This window comes from Anolis carolinensis, chromosome 5 (genome assembly GCF_035594765.1).
Source record: "Anolis carolinensis isolate JA03-04 chromosome 5, rAnoCar3.1.pri, whole genome shotgun sequence".
In the NCBI taxonomy this organism is placed as follows: Eukaryota; Metazoa; Chordata; class Lepidosauria; order Squamata; family Dactyloidae; genus Anolis; species Anolis carolinensis.
This window is the reverse complement of record NC_085845.1, coordinates 30,471,746-30,492,208: the sequence shown is the minus strand read 5'-3', so window position 1 is coordinate 30,492,208 and position 20,463 is coordinate 30,471,746. Positions and strand designations below refer to the sequence as shown.

Here is a 20,463-nt window from a genome sequence, read left to right as displayed (position 1 = left end):
TTGGTTGTTCTTACACATTAAAAAAAATAATCACAATTTTATTAATAGCAGAAGTTGCCACTGAGCAATATGACAATAATGTACATATACTTTCTATATTTTCTGTCTCTCATATTTTAGTGTGTGTATATGTGTGTGCAAGGGATTGTAACTACTGGTTAACTATTGGGGTATGTGTGCATCTATGATGGCCACACTTTAACCTATAGTGCCCTCTATATGCCCCACATGGTCTATTAATGCCAGTTGCACACAGATTCATAGTGTACATTTTATGCTTTCTACTAAAAACTGGATTGTCATCTCTTTGTAAATGCACCTTTAGAAAAAAATAAGTTTAAAATAAAATAATTCAGCAGAGATTAAAAACAATTAGCTTCTACATGAAATAAGTAAGACCTCTTGGGTAGAGTATATCAAAGGCACTTTGAAATAAAACCGATTAAAGAAAAAAGGAGGAAGAGGAGACAGAATCTGGAATGTTTCAAAATGCCTTAAAAAGGAATAATCTGGAGTATCCCTGCCAGATTGGTACAGTTGGAGTATATGACAGTTTATTATTGAATGAATTATTGCATGGCAAGTGCAACATTAGTACTGTAAGTTGCACTGGTTTAATGAGTATACTTAGGATTATCAAGACTCAGATGTACATCTGGCCCTGTCCCGAAACAGTATTTCCAGCATATCTCTTTGGAATTTCTTTCTATGGAAATTACATCTCTTTGTAATATGTTTCTTTGGTGAACTGTTCCTACATTCTGGATTTCCCCCTTCATTTAAAGATTAATTTTCCTTTTGGGAATAAAAACCATTAACCCCTATCCTAACTTTGGTTGAATCCCCCACATTTGTGCAATATAGTAATAAAATAAATTAATGCCAATGAAACTTGGATCAGCTCATGTTTGTGTAATTGCACTGATTCGAGTAAAGTGATTGTGAATAGAAGTTGCATATTTATCTGATAGAGGTGATAAAAAATCTCCAAGTCTACAAATGTGCACATAGAACTTACATATGGCTATACTTTAATGATCCTCTATACAAACCACACACTCCCCTTCCACATGGCTCTAATATATAACCCGTGCCGAAACAGTTTATTACCCTCATAAAAAGGAGAGCTTTTAAACATACAAGGCATCCTTTCACTTTTAGACCTCTCCTTCATGATTAATTTTAAGGCTGTCGTATTCATTTTTCAAGGCTCCGCTCTTTTGACGAGGAACTGCAAAGAAACAATGAGAATAATTAATATAATATCTGAAAATACGCATAGCTTTAAGACAGTTCACTGGCAACAGCTGAAGACAGCTTTGCCCTGTGGAAAGCTGCAAAAGATATGACATCTGAAGACTGTTTCTTCAAACAATCTTGTTCACATGGCCAAAGAAAATGAATGATGAATAGGGCTGGTGGTGCGAGGCTCATATGTCAGGGGTTTTTAATGTAAATAGTAAACAGCTGCAGCTAAACATTTTGTCCCTTTATGGGTGATAATTGCAAGTTCAGGGTTAAGATCTTTGAAAAAGACCATTTTGGCAGTGAAATCCCATTCTACAGGGTGTCACAGAGGCAAGCATTAAGTTACATGATACTGACAAAGTGGGCTTCAGAGTTAAGACAAGTGAGCTGAGGAGTGGGCTTTGCAGCCAAAGTCAAAAGATGATAATATAAGGTCACTAGCTGTGCCCGGCCACGCGTTGCTGTGGCGAAGTATGGTGGTATGGGAAATAAAGTATTGAGGTATTGGTGGTAGTTAAGGTAAAGGGTAAAGGTTTTCCCTTAATGGAGCTAAGCCTTCTAACTGGCAGCAATTGGATAAAAACAATTATTCCTCTCTCTCTAATTAGGACTTTCTTTTTCTTTTATTTTTGTTGTATGAACGTAGAGGCATGGATGAGGGGTTGTGCTGCCAAGTTTAGTGTTTCTGGGATGTGTAGTTTTGTTGTTTTGTCCTAGGCCGAAATTTCATTACCCTTTTATATATATATAGATGTAAGAGAAAAATGTGGTAAAACAATGGAAAAAAATGAAGCAAAAACTTCATGATGGCTTCAGTTCAGAACTTGAAAATGTTTCCTTTTCAGACTACAAATCTCATCTAAAGGTCCCATAATTCTGGGAGATGTAGTCCTAAATAGTATCCCCCCCCAGATGTTGGGGAAAAGCACAGTATCCAAAAGAATGACAGTGGTGTCACCCTGTTGTCTGCATGTTTCTTCCCCACTTCACACTAATCTTCCCAAACTTGTATATTGGCATGAAATGTTTTTATGAGCACTTCTAGCAAGCCACTGGGTGCTTACATTCTATGAAATCAAATGCTGGGAACTTTGCCAAGGTCTACTTTGACTAATATGACATTCATTATGTGTTGATTGTACTTGTCCCCTTTAGCAGATGCTGTGTCTGAGAACAAATTTCTATACTAGTGTTTTTACTGACATACAGAGGTCCTATGGTATACAGTGGAACCTCCATTGAAGAGTGTCCCAACTTAAGAGCATTTTGAGTTAAGAGCAGTTGCTCGGCCTGGGTTTTGCTTTGACAAATGAGAAGCATTTTGAGTTAAGGGGTAGCACCAGAGAGACAACTAGCGTGAGAATACGGGGCTTTAGACCTTCAAGGGAGTAGCCTCTGTGCCTTGTTCTCTTGTCTACTTTGGGAGATTGCTGTCCACTTGGCTCTTGTCTGCTTTGAGGAACTTTGGATTAGTTGATTTTGTGTGGTTTTTATTCCTGGTATGTTTGGCTTCATGAAGAGAGAGAGGAAGAGAGAGCAAGAGAGGACGGGAGGCTGGAATGAGAACAGTATGAAGAAAATGATGCTTCTGCTTCTTCACTTTATGCTTAGTGCTGCCTTGCCACAATTTTGTGCTCCTACCATCTTTCTTTTTTATTGTTCCATGTGAATATGATTTTACATTATTTGTTATTTATAAAGTACATTTTCTTATTTAAAGCTACATAAGAAAAACATGGTGGGGGTTGATGGAAGGGATTAACAGAATTTCAATGCATTTCAATGGGAAAATTCACTTTGAGATAAGAGCGAGTTGACTTAAGAGCTCAGTCATGCACCAAATTAAACTCTTAACTCAAGGCATCACTGCATTTGATTCCAGGACTCCAAGTGAATACCAACATCCATGAATACTCAAGTCCAATTATATACAATGGCATAGTAAATTGTCCCTTATATAAAATGGCAAAATCAAGATTTCCTTTTTTGCGATTTCATATTTCAGAATATTTTCAATGCTTAGATGGTTGAATCTATGGATGAAGAATGTTTGGATACAGAGGGCCAGCTGTATATGAAAACGGGCCAAGACTTGTATTGAAGAAGCACTCCCATACAAATATGAAATACATGAACCACATGGAAGACTTGTATTTTGTTAGATCACTGCCTGACCTTTGCATCTCCATGCCATGGGTGTTTGGGATCACACTATGGATATTATGTGGGCAGCCATGAAGCAGAGCCAGACACTAGAAAACAGAAGTCCAGATGGAGTACGAGCCTATTACAGCACTTTGTGATGAAGAAATACAGTGAGAAGCCTAGATGGGTGGAATTACAGACATTCTTTACTGTCAAGGTTACCCTTCCTTAAGTAGGCAACATCCAAATATTTGTACAGTAATTTATTTATTTACAGTATTTATATTCTGAACCAACATTGCCACTAGTCATCAAATATGAGACCAACAGCTGAAAATGTCATCCAGTGAGGCTTGACAGGACAGCATTTAGCAGTACAGTACTTGTAAAAAATACCACAATCCTTAGTTCTCTTTACATCAGATGCAATGTTTAAAAAATGATGTAAATTAGGCAGGCACTATCATTAAGGTGACATTGGGCAATATGATCAGTATTATTTGGGGATTAAACATCCTTCAGCTATTGCAGAATCTCTTGTTTGACTCTTGCATGGAGTAGAATGAGACCGTGCACATTTTGTTTGAGAGTACGTTACACAATTGTGGTGCTTTGATACTGAAAGTAGTTCAGAAGGCAGTAGAGCTCTGTAGTAGAGAATCCAAAGTAATTAATTTAACTACACATCTCAGGATTTCATAGAATGGAACTGTAATATCACACTGGTATATATCTATAGGCATGTGCAGCCATCTTTTGGGGGTCTGCAAATATTTTGGATACCTTCTGATATATCATTGTATTATAGGGCGTGGCCTTTTTCCTGCCAAACTATTAGCATGAACCTGTGCTTTATTAGAGGGAATGAAAACCAAATTGAAGCAATGCATTGTTATGATGACTTGCATGTCACATGGATGTAAGAACACAGATAAAACTTTCAGATCACTTCAAATGCAATACTCCCACATGTTAAACTGTGAGTCACTGATTCAAGTGTAACAGCTTGATGTACTAAGGCATGAGTAATTAATTCCAGCATATACACGAACCATATCAAAGTGTCTTAGAATCATAACAAAAATTTAAGGAGAAGCATTTCATGAATCCTAATCTGACCCTTATGGAAAATTAACTGAAAAATCTTTGTCAAAAGCAAGGTATGTGTTATTCTTTGATTACAAAAATGCCCATCTTATCTGTTTTTGAGCTTCTTATTTATGTCCTTCATGTGAGGATTTGATAGTCCTCTGTAGTATTTGATACTATCCAACCATTTGGGATTGCTCCTACTTTCTATAATTTTTTATAAAATGATTAGTAATCATCTTTTCTATAATTAAAATAAAGATCCAACAAAATTTACGAAAGGCTTTTTTCATCCCTATCATTTGATCACTGGTCACTTTGATAACTGATATCTTTCAACAAAATAGTTGACCAATTGCATATTATTTACATTTGTTTTTTTAAATCTATTCTTAGGCTTAATTATGAACTTGTAACATGATATAAGCACAGCAAAAGATGAACTGTACTTTAAGAAGAAAATTAATTAAGCTGTCTCACCACACAGCAGATCGTAGAAGGCAATACTCAAAAAGTAAGAAGCAGAAACACAAGCATGTGGAAAGCCAACATAATAATGAAAAAGAACCCTAACTCTTCATTGACCACAATGCCATGAGCAAGGAAGCCTAAGGATGTTCCCAAGGTGGGGCATGCAAAAAACAGAGACAGAGCTTGGAAACATCATTTTTTTTGGATTAAAGCTCCAAGAGCTCCCCCAGTTGGTGGGGCCAGGGCCGTAGCCAGAAAAAATTTTTGGGAGGGGTTTTGAAAATTTCGGGGAGGGTTGAACCCCTAGCACATACCCCTCCCCGCTACAAACCTGTCAATATCTGCTTGAGATAGTGCCTGGAGGGACTCTTAATGTTTTGCATCTCATAGACTTAGCTTGGGGATTTGGTTAACCAGTTAAAATTCATGAGTAAATGAGATTTTTTTTTATAACTTGAAAAATTTCGGGGGGGGGGGTTTGAACCCCTAAAACCCCCCCCCTCGCTACAGGCCTGGGTGGGGCCACTATTTTTGACAGAGGACATAACAACAAAAACACTTCACCTTGTGTCCCTGCCAATTGTACCGTATACATTCGTTGAGTAGGTTAGAGATCCTCATTAGATGTTAGTTATCTAGTTATATTAGAAAGCCTCATTAAAAGATCTAATATATATTGGATTTCAAAAGTTTAATATTTGTAAAGGTAATGACCAGTTCTTTCAACTGATGTTGGGAATGAAGAAGTTACCAAGTAAAGTTGGTGTGTTAATGGAATTAATTGTTTCAGATGAATTGCATTCTACACCCACTGTGGTTTCCAAAGAGGTTTCAAATACGGCCCCAAGTAGTGCATCTTACAATAATATAACCTAGCTGTGATGTAGGCATTCATGGTCATAGCAGATCTGGTTCAGCTGGTGTGGTATTAGCTGGGCAACAGTACTTCTAACACATGCACCATCTGGGCATCCACAGCGAAGAAAGTTCACGAAGCCATCAAAAGATGTGAACTTTTATACATGAAAAATTAAATGATGGCACAGGTCTCTGTTTTATTTAAGGGAAATACAGACCCACCTAAGGCAGTATGTACCTTAATTGGCATACAAAAAATCCTATGAACAAAGATAACTTCCAGTATGGCTTTCTTCAAAGAATCCTGGAAACTATGATTTGATGAAGAAGTGAAACTTTTTGCATTAACAAATTTCTTAGAATTCTCTGGAGGGAAAGAATGGCTACACATCAGCCTCTAGTTTAGATAGTTTACTCTAACCTTGAAATTGTGATTGATAATGAATACTTGCAATTGCACAGATGGCTGAGTCAGTACATCTTGTATGCTGAAAGCTCCCACTGACTTTGCAGAGGTTGTGATCTTGTTTATTGCATTTATGTGTGTTTACAACATAATGGAACTTTTGGCAGATGAAAATTAGAAGGCTCAGAGAAGGCTACTTTAAATAAGCTGTCAAATTAGCATCAAACTATTTATCTCTGTCGAAACATGTCCTGCTATAATTTCAGTTTGGGCATATTCAAGATCTCTATCTGATTGAACACTTTTTGGAGGATGATAGGATCTTGGCAAAAAGACACTTGTCAGCAGAGATCACTTCCAGGCTTTAGGGTGTACTGATTCTTTTATTTTGGTGTTCTGCAAACTGGACGAATCTTCCCACAGGCCTAGGATCAGATGGGAGACACGTGACATTAAAAAAAAAAAATCCTGCACCACTGCCATAACAGAGGTGTGTCTTGAAGGAACACTGAACCTATCTGGGTTACTGCAATGCATATTATGTGGTAAAATGTAGCAGAACTCACTTATATGGCAAATTGATTAATGGGAAGTGGGCAATCTGAATGTATAATGTCAATTTCTTAGTATCTGTATTTCATTTCAAACTAAGGTACTGTATTTTTCTCATTTAGGTTATTTGAAGGACTGCTTCTACCAACATATATGTTGTTATCTTGTACGGTCATATTTGTAGGCCCCCTTTCAGATGCCCTCCATTTGATATACAATGGATATCAACTGAAAAAATAATGGCCAATGCAGAAGAGATAATGTCTTGTTATTCATCAAGGAATTCTAGGAGCTGTCATTCAAAAAGTGATGTTTTCAAGTTCTGGGAATCAATGGAACAGTAGTCAATATAATTCTAATGTGGCAAAACAGTGTTTGTGGCCTACACTACACTTCTATAATGGAGCAAAATATATTTTACAAGCAGCACTGGAAAACAAGTGGGTGGTCACGTTCCGTATTAGTTGAAGCATCCAAGTGACCTTCAACAGTAGCTCCATGCTCAGCATATTGCAGCTATAATCCCTACTGGAGGACACAGACATGGATCACTATTCTCACTCTATGTCCAACAATCTAACACTGCTGCAATCGACATCCAAGAGAAACAGTTGAACGTGCCTAAGCAGATGCATGAGGAAAATGTACTTCTCGTGCAGCCTTCTTATGCCAAAGCAAAACCTCCCAAAACCCACACCACCATCTGAAACTAGTATTGCTTCTTTTGCTACATTTGCTGCTTTGGAAGAAATTGATAAGGAGTTTTGAAGTTTTCCGTAGGCAATTCCTGCTCACAATCTCTGCCAAAAAGTATTACTGGTCTGGGTAATAATAATGATCATTATCATAATTTCAATAATATTATCCTTGTGTGATAGTGTGTGATATCTTATGAACATAGGCATGTAGAGTGCCAAAGGCATTTTCTGTCATAAAATGAGATTGTTTATACAAACTAATTGTGTTTCTTTCCTTGAGATTTCATCAAGATTTCTGTCTGCTATTAATCTTAATTCAATATTTTATAAATGTCCTATTCAAATTACAGGTAGTAACTTATGAGACAAACAAGTAATATACAGCCTTAAGTTCAACCAGTTTCTCAAAAGATCCCATATCAACAGAAGATTTGGTGTGAGATCTCATCAGATCAACGAAATTTAATGGTGGTTGTGAATTATGTCCATCACAAGAGCCCCTTTTTCCAGCCCAGTTATATGGGTTTGGCTGGGCTGGTAGATCAAAGTGTCATTTCTGCTTCCCTTTAGGTGAGCTGATCTTTTAAAAAAGGAGAAACTGAGAGGAGGAAGAGGAAGGATTTGGGACATTTTAAGTTCTGATGAGAACTTTCCTTTACAATATTTCATAGTTTATCTTCGCTCAGATTAGTTTGAATGGTTGGTTGCCTTTGCAGTGAACACTACTATACTTACCCAAATGAGTTCCTTATCTTGTTTTCTTTAACGGATTCAGATTCAAAGTTTGATGAATTTTCTCACTCTTTATATTTGCAGTCCTAACACCCTAAAGGCTTTGGGAAAGAAACTGATTAATTTCAGAACAGTTGCATGAAGATTGCACCCTAAATGTTTGGCAGCTGACAAGATTCCTGAAGTTTGTAAAATCAATTATGAAATGTTCTTGGTTTTGATCCAGATTTGGTTAACATAGAGGTTATTTGGGATGTCTGATATGTACAAAAGAAGGCTGAGATGAATGTTTATGGGTTTCAATTATTGTGCTTAAACCTGCATATTCAGTAGGATAATTTTTGCTGGACAGGTATATAAAAATAGATTTTCAATATTTTTTAAATGAGTTTTCTAATACCAGGTGTCTCATACTCTTTTCCACCAATTACATAGCTCAAGATCCTCTGATTTTTAACATTTGTCTATTTCTGCTCGAGCAGCTTCAAGGAAGAAAGCAATTGGTCTCCTGTGTCTTGGCTGTTGTTAGAAAAGTATCTGGAATGTAATAAAAGTTCTGGTCAGTAGTTGATGTTTTGTTATGTTATTTGTGAAACCTGACTAATCACAGTGCATTTGTCCTTTCTAATAGGACAATCTAGCCACATATCCTTACAACCCCTTCTAACAGCTTGGTGTAACACTTTTAAACTATTATAGACAATTGAATATGATTGATGTACAGTATTAAAAATCCTTTCCTTTGTAGTGGCTAAATGGGATGTATAGTGGGAAGAGACTCAAATGCATACCAGTTAGAATCAGGTCAATTTCTAGATTTTTCAGACACAAAACACAACTCAAAGGATACTGTATAGGGAACTCCGAAGATCTCTTTCCACCTTCTTCTTTCTGTTTCTGTGTTCTGGTACAGCCTGTTCTTGCGTTTGCCCAAGGGGGCTACATTTGAAAATGCCAGTTAATTTTAGAGAACAAAAAGAAATGAGAACAAAACTGAGGAAAACCCCAGCAATCCTTCCTGCGTAACTCCACACCTCACCTTGGCTGTAGGTGGAACCGTGGGTGGAACTGGAAGGGGCAGAGGTGGGGCTTGCCTGTCAGACATGAATACATGACGTCTGCTGACAGATTGGCTCATCACATTACATCCTCACAGGTGCAGGGTGTGATAGTACATTCTCATCTTTTATCTCATGTGCTTTATAGATGATTGCAAAATCCTCATTGACTGTGCTGCCTCATGGCAATCTTTCCAGCAGGGCTGGCTCTACTATTAGGCAGGATGAAACAACCGCCCTAGGCGCTGTGGGAGCAGCGTAACAATGGCATCTTTGCGGCCATTTTTCTCAAGTCACTAGTCACTAGTTTCCATGTCTTGGAAAACTCCAGCTCTGTTCTCCAAGACATGGGATGAGTGCTGGCATCCTGTTTTGCACCTTCAAACCTAGCCTGCTGCCCTTAATAGGATGGAAAACCACATCTTACATCTTGTGTTGAAGAAGATTTGTCTGTTAGCCTAGTTGGCTTTTGTGAATGGAATACAAGGATACTACTTAGTCTTCTTCCTCAGCCAATGGAATATCTTGAGCTAGCCATACTTTCCCATGGTTAATATGAACATTTTTCAAATAGAATTTTTTTGTCATTTCAGGGCACTTTCTAGTCTCTAAGAAGCATTGTATCATCCAGTTACTCCTCAAATAATTATAATTTTTGGAGAGTTACCGAGGAGCCCCCAGTGGTACAGTGGGTTAAACCACTGATCTGCTGAACTTGTTGACTGAAAGATTGGCGGTTCGAATCCAGGGAGTGGGGTGAGCTCCCACTCCCCAGTTTCTGCCAACCTAACAGTTTGAAAGCATGCAAATGTGAGTAGATCAATAGGTGCTGCTTTGGTGAGAAGGCAACGGTGCTCCATGCAGTCATGCCAGCCACATGTCCTTGGAGGCATCTATGGACAACGCTGGCTCTTTGGCTTAGAAATGGAGATGAGCACTACACCCCAGAGTTGGACACAACTGGACTTGATGTCAGACGGAAACCTTTACCTTTACATATTCATTCATTCATTCATTCATTCATTCAACTACCTGACATTCCTAAGATGTGTTGCTGGGGTGGACTGAATGACACAGAGCTCCAGAATAACATCATTCTTTGCTAATACACTTGCACTCTTCTACACCGTATCTATAATGGGACAGGCAGAATAAGAATCCGGTGCTTGACAACCCCCAAATTGTTTCTTTCACGCTTCATGCTATTTCAGTCAATTTCCTGATCTGAGCAGAGCATTATATATCTCTTTTTATTGTGAGAAATTATATTATTCCTAATAAGAACATGCTCCTTCTTCCAGAAAATAGGCTGCTTGTTGTTGGGTTGGAAACAACAAAAATTCTTGGTAAAGTTGAAGATGTTAGGAAAAGTGCAAGACTGCTGTTTAGGTGAACTGATTCAATCAAGGAAATCTAAGTGTACAAGATACGAGAAGGGATGCTGATTTCGGAGGTCTCTCATTAATAGGGTTACCATAAGTTGAAATTGACTTGATGTATAATAACAGCAGAAATTGTTGGATAGAGTAGACCCCTTAAAATCAGAAGGCAGCCATAGAGCAGAAGGGGCAGGAGTTAAAGTTGACAATGTTAGTGAAATAGTTAAAATATTTTCCATACCTTATAAGTCATTAATCAGAATGGAGAATGCAGTCAAGAAATCAGAAAATTAGCCATTGGAAGGGCAGCTATGAAGGAACAAGACAAGATGATATGAGAAATGTTTTCAAACATTTGAATATATATCACATGGAAGACAGATAATGTTTTGCTGCAGCAGAGGATAGGACCAAAATCAATAGATTCAGTTACAAGAAGCATGTATTGACTAAACATTCTTGACAGTAATAGTTATTTTAAAGTGTAATGGACCATCTTGAAAAGTTGTGAACTCTCCTTTGCTGGAGTCAACCTAACCACCTATCAAAGATGATTTAGTTGTGACCTTTCTGGATCGACAAGAGGTTGGACTAGATGATTATTAGGTTTTCAGATTTACAGTTCCAAGATCGCATTCAACAATAATTATGTTAAAATCTTCTTTGGAAATATATTTCTGTGCAGACAATTCCCTCTGCAGGTGCAAAGGATGGCTTTGTCTAGGGAAATATTCATTTATTTATTTAGAAATATCTGTGTTCATTCACATTACATGCATTCGCTGATCTCTGTGATCCCATGTGCTTGATTTATGTGTTTGATCTGAGAATCTGTATGTGCAGCAGCAAGTTCATGTGTTCTGAGTTTGAAGAAGTTACTTGCTTGAACTATACATCTAAAAAGTGTTTTTTTAAAGCTTGAGCGAGTGTGCTGAGCATCTTGAAATATTCTCTTGCTGATGATCTTCTGTCCAATAATAAACTTTTTTTGGATGTGGATCAGCAGTTTCAGGATATATTCTGCAATACAAATGGTTTTATTTAATTTGGAATAGTCAAAAAGTTATATTTTTATTAATACACATGCTTTATAAATGCAACATGGCTCTGCAAATATATCCTGTGTAGCTGGAAAAAAGGAAAAAAAAAACAATCCCCAAAGACTAATATCTATTTTATAGAGCAATCTCAGCCTTTTTTCCTTCTACAATTCCAGATGTTGACAACTATATATTACTGGGACAAATCAAAGCCATTTAAAGCAACTGCTGATAGTTTTTCCAGATGAAACAAATGTTTTTTAAAGAAGTAAAACACATAACCAAATGTATTCCATTTTTGTTCACAAAATGGAAATAAATGAAAAAAGTCAGAATAAGACAAAAAGAAAAAAGAAAAACTAGTTGATAAATAAACACTTCTCTGTCTAATAGATTTTGCCTAGATCTCAGATAATAAAATAATTTCTTTCATACAGCTAGCACCACAAATAAGACAATCAACTAGTATGGGAAGGCTGTTTCTTACATCCCGTATATAGTCATGTGTATGTTGGCTTCATGTATAAATTGAGGATAAATTTTGGGATCAAAATTATGGATTTTGATATGACCCATGGATAAGTTGAGAGGAAAGAACCAGTGTTGCTTCTGGGCCAGCTCCCTCTGGCCACCATTCCCATTTTTTCAACCAGGCATTAAAAAAGGCCAGAAGCGATGTAATGCCAAAGAGAATAGAGGGAGTCCATGATTCTTTTCGATTCTCTTAAGACAGACTAAAGTTTTGCCTTTTGTCATTCTACACAGAGAAGGGAATGGTTCTATAAGAGTTAACATGCAGTATTCACATTGACCCATGGATAAATCAACTCAGGGTTTTTGGGGTTTTTTTGACTAAAATTTCTAGATGTATACATGAGTATATAGTGCAATTTCTTAGATAAATTTTTAGTGTTATAGGGTAATTTATTGTGGCATTTATTGTGGATGTCTCAGAAGGAAAATACAAAATGACAGCAAAAAGGAATCTCAATATGGACTACCTTCAGGCAATTTCCACCCTGTGTATTTTAATATGTATTTTATAAAAATATGTTTTAGTCAGTATCTTTTATAGAAATGCATTTAATATGTGTATTTATAGAATCTTTACAATGTTTATCTACCTTATCAGATTTAAGGCTTGGACCTGCCGATCGCCATCACATGATGCTGGCTTTGCCCCACCCCATTGCTCCCCCAAGTGACGAGGAAGTGTTGCAAGACCCTTCTTCACTAACAGCGCATGGTAAGTAGTGTTTTGGGAAGCTCCGACAGCAAGTTCCACAATTCCATAGCATTAATCCATTCCATTAAAAGTGGTGACAAACTGCATTCATTCTATAGTGTAGATGTACCCTGAATGGAAAGAGATCGTAGCTGTGATTTAATTATACCTCCTGGAGTCTATATATAAATGAAATGTACTGTTGTGTTGTCCACAAAACCTTAATTTTTAAATTTGTCAGGCAGTGTCAACCTGACAGAGGCAAACAAGGTTTCAGTTCTGTTTGGAGATGTCAGAAAGTGAATCTGAGATCTTCTGTGTGTAAAACACGTTCTACTATGAGCTGTGAAAATAAGTAACCTATAGCATGAAAAGAAATGAAATGGAGTCCCCGGTGGTGCAGTGGTTAAACTGCTGAGCTGCTGAACTTGTTGACCGAAATGTTGGTGGTTTGAATCTGGGGAGTGCGGTGAGCTCCCACTGTTAGCCCCAACCTGCCAACCTAGCAGTTTGAAAATGTGAGTAGATTAATAGGTACTGCTCCGGCGGGAAGGCAACGGCACTCCATGCAGTCATGCTGACCACATGACCTTGGAGGTGTCTACGGACAATGCTGGCTCTTCGGCTTAGAAATGGACATCAGTACCAATCCCCAGAGTTGGACACGACTAGACTTAATGTCAGAGGAAAACCTTTACCTTTTATAGCATGAAATACATCCAGATGGTTTCCCATACAAATACAAACCAGGCAAATATAAATCTTATTTTATTTTGAAGATATACAAAGGTCATCTTCTGATCTGAAAGGCTGTCATGTGGAAGATAGGTTGAGGTTGTTTTCTGCTACTCCATAAAGATATGGCTTGAATTCATTACAAGAATAAAGATTTCTATACATTAGGAACAATCTCCTGGTGACAATGGCTGTTTTACTCTGAATCTGACTGCCTTGAAAAGTGGTGGACTCTCTTTCAGGGAACATTTTTAAAAAAGAAATTGGATGGACTCTGGGGATGCCTTAGTTGTGAATGATTGAACTGCACTAAATGACCATTGGAATCCCCTTAAGCCTAATGTTCCACGATTCTGCATGCTGAGGAAAAGACAAATTTGAATGTCAGTTATGCACTGTTTCAGTCTAAGAAAAAAAAAGGATAAAAATTAAAATGGCCAACATGAACATCATGGCATGTCAATCATAGGTTGGTAAGGTTGATTTTTTTGGATTTCATCTCCCAGAATCCACCGGCCATTCTGGATAGCAGAATCTCACAATTCTAAAGTGCAAAATATGTTTTTCAAGCTTTAGCCTCCACATAGAAGTTTGTATGTTGGTTCAAAAGCAATTGAGGTAGAACTTAGTAAGCCAGACAACTGATGTAGGGTGGAAACCCCCTCCCTGTTTTAAGAGCACCAAATTAATTTTCTCTTGTATTTAAGGTTAGGCCTTGCCCAGTTCCAAGCCAGTAAATCCTGTAAACAATCAAAGACTTCCACAAAATGATAAGCCTATGTCATCTTGGGGTAACAGATCTCTCACATTTGCTCCCAAAACAGTATAGAAGATGATGACAAAAAAAGGAAACAACTTTATATTTATTATTAGGGCAAATCTGCTAGTGATAAATTATGGAGGGAAAAGAAAGGACTGAAGGATAATTGACTGAAAAACAAATGTCAGTCAGAGTAAACACAGCAGATTCTACTGAACCTATTTGCAAAATGTCAGAGGAGTTGTTTTCCTTCACAATATTTGTGCTGGTATAAAGGGACTGCAGTTTAATTAAATTTCCCCACTGACACTGGGTTTTCCACTCGATGTCACTTTGAGATCTTCCTAAGATAAAGGACAGCATTCTGATTAAAGGATGCATCCATCTAGCCCCCCCTTCTCTACAGTGAACACTAAATTGGCTGAAAGTTCAGCGTACTTTTTCCTGCCAAAAGAACATTACTTGGAAATATCCTAAAATGTTTCTGTTAGAACAGTCTTATGTTGAATATGTCCATTATGTGTCTGGCCAGCCCTATTATTAAAAAGACTGAGGAAACTGCATCAGGTAGCAGATGCTCAGGATCATGAAAGGGCAGCAAAATGTTAGTTATTTGACTTGTTATTATTATATTTTTACTGCTAGAGATGGAAAGAGGTTCTTGATTTTCACCTCCTCAGTCAAAATAATTTGACAGACTTGGATTTTGTGCAGCTTAACTTGAAGAACATTTCCTTCTTGGGATCAGGTAGAAAAATGTCTCCAACAAAAATACAGCTTGCCCAAGAATGGTAAATAGAACAAAGTGCAGAAGCAGGGTGGTCAAGATAGAGGTTTTTGAGTTTCAATCTCAAAATCGTGACGTGTTGGGTGGTCTCTTCTGAGAAATTGCAAAAGGGAGAAAATATGCAAAATGCAACTTTGCAACCATGTTGGCAGAAAAACTATTAGTGGTTTTGTTCTGATTCAAGGAGATCTCCAGTATCCAGGACCAGGCTTGCAGGACTGAGTCAGAACTTTTTCATACGAGGCAGGCAAACTGGCATTGCAAACCACGCGTATCCTGCTATTGGTTTGTCTTTCCCTTGTGATTCTCCCATCCTTAGTTATTGACACGTACAAATTGTTATGATTGTGTTGATGCTAATATTCTTTGAGTAATGTGCAATAGGCACTACCCAAGTACAACAGAGTTCATGGTGGTAAAACCCACAAATAGATCTCCAACCTGTTACATTCCCACTACCTGCCTTAGTGTGATAGGTCACTTTCACTTTTATATATATGCCTTCAAGCAAATAACTTGTTCTATAAAGAAGAAGACATAGCTACTCTGTTTGTGGACTTTTCTTCTCCATATAAAAATAATGGGAGTAAAGGATAGGTATGAGAAGGGAAATGAAATAATTGCTCTAATTTAGTAGTTCCCAGGGGGGCCTGCGGGGGCACAGAAGATAAAACCACTAAACTGCAGAACTTGTTGACCAAAAGGTTGGTGGTTCAAATCCGTGGGATGGGGTGAGCTCCCATTGTTAGCCCCAGCTTCTGCAAACCTAGCAGTTTGAAAGCATGCAAACATGAGTAGATAAATAGGTATCACTTCGGCGGGAAGGTAATGGCACTCCATGCAGTCATGTTGGCCACATGATCTAGGAGGTGCCTACGGACAATGCTGGCTCTTAGGCTTAGAAATGGAGATGAGCACCAACCCACACAGTCTGACCCAATAAGACTTGATGTCAAGGGAAAACCTTTACCTTTAGTGGTTCCCAAACTTTGGTCCTCTAGCTGTTTTGGATCTCAACTCCCAGAAATCCCAGGTAGTTTACCAGTTGTTAGGAATTATGGGATCTGGAGTCCAAAACACCTGGAGGACCAAAGATTGAGAGCGGCTGCTTTAATTTGTACTCCATTGTACATACTTCTGTTTTGTCTGACTCTTAAAGATCTCCCCTGTTATATCCATATGGTTGTAAACCCAGTCTAAGCTCTGAGCTGTCATTCAGCAAACATTCAAAAACCAAAGCTCAGCAGATACCAAGGGCTCACTGTACACGATGGAGGGTATTTGAAACTATGCATAAACTAACCTTCCTGAACCCAAAGGGACTCACTTTTGAGTAAATTGCTGAATATCTGGTTAGAAATATCCTATAAAAGTAAAATTAATGATTGGTTTCAAGCCTACTTCCTCCTGATTGCAAAATTGTATGTAACATCAGGATGGAAAATAAAATTTATTTTTGTTAATACAAGAAGGAAAAGTAACAAAACAGAAAATAATGTTGGTGACCATGTTTGTATCAAAGAACAGTATTCAGTTATTAAGACTGATATATAAAATGAAGATGCAGTTAACAAATTTAAAGATAAGGGGGAGAGAAAAAGGAAGAATAACTCTCATAAGGCAGTATAATGTTTTAAAAAGTGATAAAAAAAAGCTTACTGCTCAAGATAAGTGAAAAAAATATTTTGGCATGGTTTTCCTTCCCTTGGGTTTCAAATGAGACCCTCTGATGTCCCTTGTGCTCAGCTGTTAAATTGCATTAAAAGTGTAATAAACAGCTGGGATGAAAGTGTCCAGGAAAATATTTTTTTAAAATAAATTAAAAGATGCAAAGAAAAGAATATGCCGGTGCATTAAACATTCTGTGTTTTTTCAGTGCCTGCCAGAAGACCTCCCAAAAGCTCTCACAAGCTGCATTCTGTTTGTGCAGTAAACAAGCAGCAGCTTCAGCACCTATGCACGTTTGTTTACTAAACACAAGGAAACAATGGAGTTCAATTAAAAGTAGATTAGTCGCACATGTACCAAAGGAACGTGTACTTAACTGACTATGGCAAAGCTGACTCTGGTTAAATCCCCGGAGAGGCTGCTGCGGCATGTCTGTCTAGGCCTTGCTGGTGGCCCAGCCCCTCCCGCTACAGACTGAATGCTGGTTCTGGAATATGTTAAACTGATCATGTAATAATTGAAGGGCAGATGTTGTGCTAGCAGAGGTTTGCTGCAACTGGGCAGATGGGATGGTTGGTGGCATTGGGATTGGAAGCATTGTCTGATGGCTTCGTTGCCATTATTGCCTAGTCCAGCACCATATGTGCCTTTGGTCTCTTCTTCTTGCTCAAACATTTCTTTTCATTCAGCACAAATAAAGCCAGTGCCATGTAAAGAGAAGGCCGCCCAGTTCTCAAAGTAGTCCATCTCAGGGAGTGGGATTTAGATCCACAAGAGACACCCTTTAATGACCAAATAGATAACATGTGGATGAAATTCCTAATTTATAAAAATATATATAGTTCTGAGGGGCAATAGCATAATAGCAGACAGAACCAACCCAAAACAGTTTTCTGCCTGAAGCTAAGGAGAAGTGGTCCATCCCTGTTCGATACAGAGAAGCTGACTGAACTGGCAATTGGACCTTGCTTCAAGACAGGTCCTGGGACAAGGTTCTTCATCATCTCTGAGGGCAACAGGCTCATTTAGGGTGAACAGAACAGGCTGTGTAGCAGACATGCCTTTCTTGTGGTATCTATCTGAGAGACATTGATACTACTGGATAAAGCAGTAGAGTGAAATGAATTTTGTCTAATTCTTAGACCATTCACCTTATCCATCAAACTATACTCCCTGATGCATGAATGGAGCTCTCTTTTTAAATGTCTTACTGTTTTATTTAAAGTATGTTTATACATCTCAAGGCATAAGGATATAGTCATCATAGTCATACTTTTTAATATACATTTTGTCATAGGTGAGACAAAATGAAAACAACATTAAGATTAATATGGGAAAAGAACTAAACTTTCTTTTGGATTGTTGTCAACTGATATTTTTAAATGATTTTAAGAGGAAGTAGATATATCTGTTGATGACAATCAATAGTTAGGAAGTTGGAAGTCACATGTTTATTTAGCATTATTAATTTTGGTGTATTTTTATTTTATTTTTATTTTTTCTAGTATTATTTTTAAGTTTTATAGTTTTGTTGTTTTCCTCCATATGTTGTTATATATGGTAAAATATTTTAATGTTAAAAAAGATACTATAAAATGTTTTTAGTTTGATCATAGCCTTAGTTGTTGTAGATTTTTCTTACCATATATTTTAAGTAATAAAACAACATCCCAAACCTTTCCCAGGTTTTTGGCTATTTAAAAATATATCTAGCGCTTATAGGGAGAGGCCTGAAGATGGAGCTGTTGGCAAAGAATTTGAAGAAGGATTGCAAGTCTCTTAAGCCAAAAAATACAGCACACACAATTCCTTTGCCAGAGAAGCAAGTCATGCAAATTGCTTATCATGGTTAACATCCTTTATATTTCCAAAGAAGAGCAACATTGTACAATGCTGCCTTAGAAGCTAACTTTTCCCAAAGAAAGGCCAGTTCAGGTGAAGCCGTGTTTCTACTCAGACATCACTCCCTGTACAATACATTGTGACGGCTATTTGAAATGAACAGAAATCTCTCATTGGCACAATTCTAACAGCTACAGGGAAATATGATTCAGATCATATTTAGAATGAAGGTAGATGTTTAAAGACCAGGTCCTACATCCACACCCTGCCATGTTAATCTATCTATCTATCTATCTATCTATCTATCTATCTATCTATCTATCTATCTATCTATCTATATCTATCTATCTATCTATCTATCTATAATCGAATATACAAATAACACCACATCCAGTTTGGTCCTTAGCTACCAGTTCAGTCACTAACCCCAAGCAAAATTTCATCACTTTGCCATCCTGTGTAACCTTTGGTTAATGATGCTTGTCTTTTACAAAGTTGTTATGCAGCCAGCTGACACAACACATTGTGCATCATGTAGAAACTAAGCACTGCTATATTGATCCAGCATCTTAGTATTCATTCTAAAATGTTAACAACTGTTATCTTGGTATTAAATATACATGAAAAAGAAACCACACCATTATCAATCTTGTCTCGTTGTGGGATAATTTAAGTTTTGGCACAGTACTGCTTTGAGCAGGCATAAAACATCTAAGCATTAACAAGGCAAAATTTAGGAGAAAAACAAACCTAATCTGTCCTTAAGCAATGTTGAATAAACAAGCTCTATATTTCATTTGCAAAGCCTTTAAAATGTATAGTTCATAACTTATGAAGCGTGCTGCCCATTCATAAGTTTCAGCTTTAAACAGAAAATACAATTACCTATAATTGGATAATTCAGGCTCTTGGTAGACAGTTACATTAGATCAAGGGTAGAGAATCTCCTTCAGTCTAAGAGTCAGATTGAATTTCAGAAAAAAAATCATGATTCTGCATGCCAATAAGAGGCAGGACCAAAGGCAAAAGGGTGGAACCAAAAAAATGCCAGCTTATTTATTTGTTTGTTTACCCTATTTACACCCCGCCCTTCTCCACTCCAAAGGGGACTCAAGGTGGCTTACATGTTTTAGTTCAAAGTTTTCACTGCCTTATCCACTTTTTAGAATGGGAGAACAAACCTGAAGAAATGTTGGGAAGCCACCAAATGATATTGTCGTAAGAAATACTTTGGACACATTGCAATAGTCTTGATAACCTAATCAGTCACGTAATTCTTCATTATCTAATAGTCTTCATTATCTATTCAATCATTTCACTTTATCACGTTTATGTGTGAACCAGCAGAACAAAACTCTCCAGACCAAGTTTTCCAACCTGTTTTGGTCTGTAATTCCATATCTCCAGCAAGTCATCCTGTCTTGAGATGATGGGAGCTGTAGTTCAACAACTCTGGAGGACCGTTGAGAACATCATGACACTGGCATTACTAGGGTTGGTATTATGGTGTTACCTCCATGTACCACCTCCCATATAGACCATATTACAATATAGGTAACTAAAATGTGACAAAATCAGTGAACAGCACAATAATATTTCTGGATCTGAATACACAACTGTCCATAATCAATAAGGAAACACACGTTATAATTTATTAACGGTCATATTCATGTTGGGGTGTTGTGTGGTTTCTGGGTAATGGCCGTGTTCTAGAAGCATTTTCTTTTGAAGTATCATCTGCATCTGTGGCTGGCATCTTCAGAAGATCCA

General features: G+C 37.5%; 2 long non-coding RNA genes across 2 annotated transcripts in view; both read right to left on the bottom strand.

Moving 5' to 3' along the window:
• Positions 1 to 1,075: 1,075 nt before the first annotated feature.
• On the bottom strand, positions 1,076 to 4,496 carry LOC134299700 (uncharacterized). Its single transcript, XR_010006956.1, has 2 exons — positions 3,424 to 4,496; positions 1,076 to 1,231 (listed from the first exon to the last, which is right to left on the bottom strand). It is a non-coding gene; the product is annotated as an uncharacterized LOC134299700 (long non-coding RNA).
• Positions 4,497 to 5,463: 967 nt separating this feature from the next.
• The window catches only part of LOC134299699 (uncharacterized), a 46,462-nt gene continuing 31,462 nt past the window's right edge, over positions 5,464 to 20,463 (bottom strand). The window contains exons 2-3 of the long non-coding RNA XR_010006955.1: positions 10,878 to 11,656; positions 5,464 to 8,300 (exon numbers count right to left, since the gene is read on the bottom strand). This is a non-coding gene — a long non-coding RNA (uncharacterized LOC134299699). The remainder of the gene's footprint in view (positions 8,301 to 10,877; positions 11,657 to 20,463) is intronic.